Source organism: Oryctolagus cuniculus, chromosome 21 (assembly GCF_051225735.1).
Source record: "Oryctolagus cuniculus isolate XC-2025 breed Fujian yellow rabbit chromosome 21, ASM5122573v1, whole genome shotgun sequence".
Lineage (NCBI taxonomy): Eukaryota > Metazoa > Chordata > Mammalia > Lagomorpha > Leporidae > Oryctolagus > Oryctolagus cuniculus.
Window position 1 is genome coordinate 7,400,196 of NC_142887.1, and position 6,218 is coordinate 7,406,413.

General features: G+C 57.6%; 1 long non-coding RNA gene across 1 annotated transcript; it reads left to right on the forward strand.

Annotated features, from left to right (window-relative positions):
* Positions 1 to 244: 244 nt before the first annotated feature.
* Positions 245 to 5,235, forward strand: LOC149119816 (uncharacterized). Its single transcript, XR_016227437.1, has 3 exons — positions 245 to 402; positions 4,519 to 4,646; positions 4,973 to 5,235. It is a non-coding gene; the product is annotated as an uncharacterized LOC149119816 (long non-coding RNA).
* Positions 5,236 to 6,218: the final 983 nt, after the last annotated feature.

Sequence of the window (6,218 nt, forward strand, 5' to 3'; positions counted from 1 at the left end):
TGGGAGGAGGCTGCGTGAGTTGGGGCCTGGTGTTGGTTAGCAGGAGGCTGTGGTGAGATGGAGTCTGGCGTGGGCGGAGGCTGTGGGGGAGACGGGGCCTGGCATTGGAGGAGGCTGTGGGGGAGACGGGGCCTGGCGTGCTCCCCAGAGCTGGTCCTGGAGCTTTCACAGGACTGAGCGCACCTGCCCGACCATGAAAAGGATGCCTGGAGTTAGCGTCTTTCCTTATTTTCCTGTAACACCTGTGTTAAGCTCCTGTTGCCCATAAAGGCAGCAAAACTTAACCTTCACCCACTTAGCTTTCCCCACACCTGTTCTGCACGAGAGCGTCTCGGGAGCAAGGCCTGAGCCTCCGCCGTCGGCCTCTATCCGCTGGGGCTCTCTGAGGATGCCGCGCTCCGGGTGAGTTTGTGCTGCTTCTGCCCGCCTCCAGGATCCGCTTGTGGGTGCCTGGCTAGCGATTCTATCCAGAAGGCTCCACGGGACGGGCCACGGACCCAGCCGCCCATCATTCTGCAGACACACAGCCGTGCCAGGGAGATGGCATGGAGTTTTGTCAGGACTCGGTGCCAAGACATTGGGCGGTGGCGTCTTGCCAACCTCCTGGGCTCGACTTGGAAAATGACACCAGGTTCCCAGGTGCTCCCACGTTCCCACAATGGGAAGCTGTGTTGTGGTCCCCCCGCAGGTGAGCTCAGGGCCTCCAGTCACACTCTCCTGATGGACATGGTGGTCACCGCCAACACAGCAGACCTGGGGAGCAGTTGACTCCTGATGGACACTGGGGGTCATCTCCAACACGACAGGAGAGTACTCCTGGGGGAGACTCTCCCTCTCCCTCTCTCTTTCTCTTCCTCCATTTCTCTCTCTCTTTCCCCCTCTCTTTCCAAGGCTGTACCATGAGTGTATGTTTTCATAGGCAAGTGAGGGGAAGTGAGCCACGGTTCCCTGGGTCTCAGACACGCAGCCAACGGGGAACCAAACTCCAGATGCTGACGGGAAATCCGGGTCCCAAGCAGCCGGGGTGAGGATCCTGGTGGCCCATGTTTTCCAGGCACCTCCGTCCTGTGTCAGGTCTGATGGGGGCATTGAGCTCCCAGCAAACTTGTCCCCAGCTAGGAGCCCCTCCCCCAGACGACAGCCCCTCTCCGGTGCGCAGAGCGGCCACCCAGCCAAGGGTGCTGACGACACTGAGCCGCTTCAGCAGCTGGCTCACTCCCCACGTGGCTGCAACAGCCAGGCCTGGGCCAGGCCACAGCCGGGAGCCAGCCGCTCCATCAGGGGCTGCCTCGTGGCTGCAGGGTCGCCATCTTCCGCTGCGTTCCCAGGCGCATCAGCGGGACGCTGGGTGGGAAATGGAGCTTCATCAGCCTTTTCAGAAACGGTTCTCGGTGTCCACGATTGACCACCCGCGGAACCTCCACGCGGTGTCCGTGCCTGCACGGCGGTTGATCGCTTTGCTCTGTGCCTGTCACGTGGGACCTCGCCGAGTCACTGCCTCGGGCCCCTGCGGCTGTCCAAGGAGGAGATTCTTTGAGATGCCTATTGTGGGTCAAGCTGGCTCGGGAGAGTGAGATTGAAATTGGGTTTGTCTGTGAGACCCAAAGGGGCGCGTTTGCCCCAGGAGGAGCCACACTGCCGTGACGCCTGTTTTTCCTCGCAGTGGCGTTTGTGTTTGGGATTAACCGCATCGTGGCCTGTCCTGCAGCGTGCAGGATGGCTCACTGGCTGTCGGGAAAGCGGGTGTGTGAGACTGGGCCAGAGGTTACGTCATTTTCACTGAACACGCTGCCGAGACACAGGTCAGGTCGATGGGGGAGTTGAGTTCCCAGCCAAAACCAGGCCACTCCCTCCGGCCGTTAAGGTTCGTGTGATGCAGGGGTACTGCTGAGATCATGCGCGGCCAATGAAGCCGCTTCTGCTGTTATTTTATTTTTATTTATTTATTTATTTTTTGACAGGCAGAGTTAGACAATGAGAGAGAGAGACAGAGAGAAAGGTCTTCCTTTTTCCATTGGTTCACCCCCTAAATGGCTGCTATGCCTGGTGCACTGCATCGATCCGAAGCCAGGAGCCAGGTGCTTCTCCTGGTCTCCCATGGGGTGCAGGGCCCAAGCACTTGGGCCATCCTCCACTGCACTTCCAGGCCACAGCAGAGAGTTGGCCTGGAAGAGGGGCAACCGGGACAGAATCCAGTGCCCCGACCAGGACTAGAACTCGGGGTGCTGGCGCAACAGGCGGAGGATTAGCCTAGTGAGCCACAGGCCAGCCTCTGCTGTTATTTTTTAAATGCCTCAATGAGACACGAGGGATAAAACATGAAGAGATGGGACTCAAGGTTCTCCGCACCCCCCCCCCCCCAATAAGTGAGGACAAGACAGCAATCTGTGCATGGATTTCGAGGTTTTTTTTTTTTTTCACCAAAAATAAGCCTATCTTTCACTCTGCTTTCCCATGGGTGTTTTGGAGTCTCTCCAGCTGAGTGCCCGGCTGCTGATGGCTGGGTCCTGAGTGCTCAGGGCACGTGTGCCGGGGTTGCTCTGTGCCTCCCCACGACTGTCAGAGTGGCTGCTGACGTCTGTGATTCACCTGGCTGTCGGTGTCTTTGTTGCCAGTGTAGATATCCAGGGGGCATGGCCTCTCCCCAAGGGCATCCCAGAGAGCACGGGCTGGGCCAATCAGAAAAGGGACTCTTGTCACGGCATCCTCACCGCTCCCCACTCCGAGACCACGCACGGCGATGGGGTCTCGTGATTGACACTCGAGGGGTGACCCACTTCTGTAGGTACCTGGCGGCCTGTGCGAATAAAGCGGGCATTTGACTAACACGGAAGCGACAATGCATGCGACCCACTTTCCAAACACAGGCTGCTCCGAAATACTCTCTCTGTCTGCAGGATCTCGGTGTGAGTCACCGACTGTCTTTCACTCCAGGAGCTGGAAGTGCCAGCTACTGGCTTTCCCAGACTCCTCTGCAGTTGGCAGACAGGCGTGTGAGCCGGGCTCTGGCCAATGGGCGCCCCATGCTGGTGGAGCAGCAGCTCCTGCAGAAGGTGGTGCCAAGGGCACTGGGAGAATTCTGGCAGCAGCACCCCGTGTCCAGGCTCAGCGGCTTCTGGGCTGCATGACGCGGAGCCCAGCCCCGCAGCGACTGTTGGCGCTCTCGCCAGAGCAGCGTCGGAGCAGGATTTGACGTTTGGCTTCTTCTTTCTGCCTCTCGCGGCCCTTGGAGTGCACCTGTGACAGAGCCTGTGCGCTCCCCGGTGGTACTGAATGAATCTGTTTCCAGCCCAGGGCTCAAGCAGAACATAGATTCACCAAGAGGTCTCAAGGGCTCCGTGGAGGAACGGAATCCTAAGAGAACATTTGGCTCGGTGGTGAAGACGCCATTTGAGAGTTGGCACCCCTGGCAGCGTGCTTGGGTTTGGGTCCCAGCTCTGCTCCCGGCTCAGCCCCCTGCTGGCACACACCCTGGGAGGCAGCAGACGATGGCTCACGTATTTGGGTCCCTGCCGCCCACGGGGGAGCCTCAGATTGAGTTCCAGGCTCCTCCTGTGGCCTGACCCACCCTCAGCTGTTAAAGGCATTTGGGGAGTGAATCCAGGGGGAGTAGATCTGTGTCCATCTCTCTGCCTTTCAAATAAAAGGATAACAGGTAAAAAATTTGAAAAGAGAAGGTGTCCTGTGAGGGACTTGGAAGCCCCTTGTGTTAGGACAACTACAGTTTACATGATTGGTGCCACGCGGCCAGGTGGGTCTGACATTCCCGGGGAGAGCGACGTGGAGGGCAGTGGGACCCTGAGGTCCCAGCTGCAGCTGCTGTCCACGGCACAAGTCCCTCCTTCCCAAGGAAGGCTCATTTCTACTCTGAGGCAAATCGGTGGGGTGCACCCACATTATCAGTGACAATCTTTCCTGAAGTCCCTGACTACGCACGTCAACAGTAGCTACCAAACACCGCTGCAGCAGCTCCGCGACCCCGCCGGGTGACAGGTGGGCCGGAGCCCTGGCCGGCGCTGGGTTTCTCCTTCATGGGGAGGGACGCTGCTGGTGAGGCCGCGCAGGGTGGACAACACGAGGGCTGGTGGCCGGCCTTGCTTGCTGGACGCGTAGCCGGCAGGTCCTTTGCCCCAGGGACGTGTGGCCCGGTGGAAAGTCAGGCAATGGCTGCTACAGACCCCTGAGCCCTGGGCAAGCGGAAAGCTGAGGTTATGGTGGTGAACAGAAGTGTGGTTTCTGCCTTGTAAGTGTAAATCTCACTTTTGCTTTTAGTGAACACAGAATTGTACGTATTTTGGGGATGCAGTGGGATATTCCAATACCTACATACAGTTTGTCCAGGACAAATCAGGGCAGTTAACATTTCCATCTGCTCATCATTGCTTTCTTGCTGGGAGCCTGCCAGCCCCCCTCTTCTAGCTCTTCCTAAAGTATCCGGTAGGTTGTCCTGAACGAGGGTCCCCCACTGTGCCGGTGCTGGAACTCACTCCTCCTCCCTCTACCTTCTGTCATCCCTAGGGCTGGAACACAGGCACGGAAGCCCAGAGTCACCCTTCCGCCTCCAGCGTGACCACAGCTCGCCTTCTCCGTGGGAGGATGTGTGCCTCATCCACACTCCCCCATGAGGCCTGGCCTGGTGGCTGCCGGTATGGTGGGAGCTGGTCTGCTCCCAAATGCCAGACACACCTGCATGCGTCCCTCCCCGACTTGACACTGGTCACGCTGGCGGTATTTACACACACTGGCAAGTGTTACAAACCGAGGTCATTTGGGAGACCTGGTTGTTAGGTACCCACCAGACACAACACGGGTTCAAGGCGGCAGAACTGTGCTCCAAACAGACCCTGCAAAACGTGATGAAGCGGTTCTCCCAGAGAGAGGGCGCTGAACGCAGCTCCATCGACCTGGCACCCTCCCGTCCTCACCCATCTCTCCACGGGAACCTGAGCCTTGACCCTGTGTCCCTTCGCAGCTGTGGACCAAAAGCAAGTGAGAGGAATGGTCCGAATTACCAAGCCGTCCAGAGGGTTGGAGCAGCCAAACGCCATGGAGGGGGTCACGGGAGCTGCATCCGCACGGTCCGCGCCGCACACCCGGAGGTTTGCACACAGCCCAGGCCCAGGGCCAGTGCGGCTCCTTGGCTTTGCTTCCAAAAGGCTGCTGTTTGTTTTTAAAATTTAACATTTAATTGCTTCCCTTTAAAGAAGGGATAAACATGTTCTTTAAATAATATGGAAAAAGGCCAGAATGCGTTATAGCCACAAATTAAAATGTTCATTGTGGCTGATGCGGAGTGAAGAAGTTCCTGTTAAAACGTCTCGTTCGGGAGTGTGTTCTCTGAAACTGCCTTCCGAGAGTCCCCGCCATCGTCTCGGGCCTTCATTAATCTGAGGTTTATGGAATAGGTAATATTTCAACATTGTAAAACACGGGAAGAGGCTCAGACATGGGGCATTTGCATATAAATAGAACCCAGATCCACACTACCAGGGAAAAATGATTTTCTACATTTTTCATACAATTTTTACTAAATTAGCCTTTAAAAATGTCCTTGTCATGTAGATTGATTTTTTAACTTCCTATTTAAACAATGAAAATGATTTTTTCCCCCAAAGAACTCACTGTACGAGACGGCTGAACTCAATGAAGACCGCTAAGTGCCGACAAATCAACGGAGCCCTCGGCTCCCTGCTTCCCCACCACATCCCAGCACCCACCGGGGCCTCCCAGAGCCTGGGTGGGGCCCCCCACTTTCTCTGCAGAGACTCCCCGGGTCTGCGCCGTCTCAGACTGAAAGAAGCTTCGGGACCAAGAAGTCCTCTGGTCTCCCACGGTCCGAGGAGGGGGCGGCCTGGCCCTTGCTTCTGCTCGGGCAGCAGCTGGCCAGCCCCCTCCCTGCCACTCTCTATCCTCTCTGCCGCAGACTTGGTGACGTAAGGTGACGCAAGCCTGGCACCCCGCACCGCTGTGCAGGTTGGAAGTCCGGCCGGGCTCTCCTGGCCCCTCGTGTCGCTCACCCTCTTCACGGAGGAACGACACTAAACCCTGCCTAGGCTTCATATCCGAGTCACGGCACCATTATGTCGCTCCCCCTCTTCACAGAGGAACGACACAAGACCCTGCGTTGTTCTTTTGTCTGCTCGGCCCTCCCCGGGTTTGCTGCTGGTTCTTCCCGGGTTGGCTACCGTCCCTCCACCTCCGTGGAAGGGCGGGCCCCC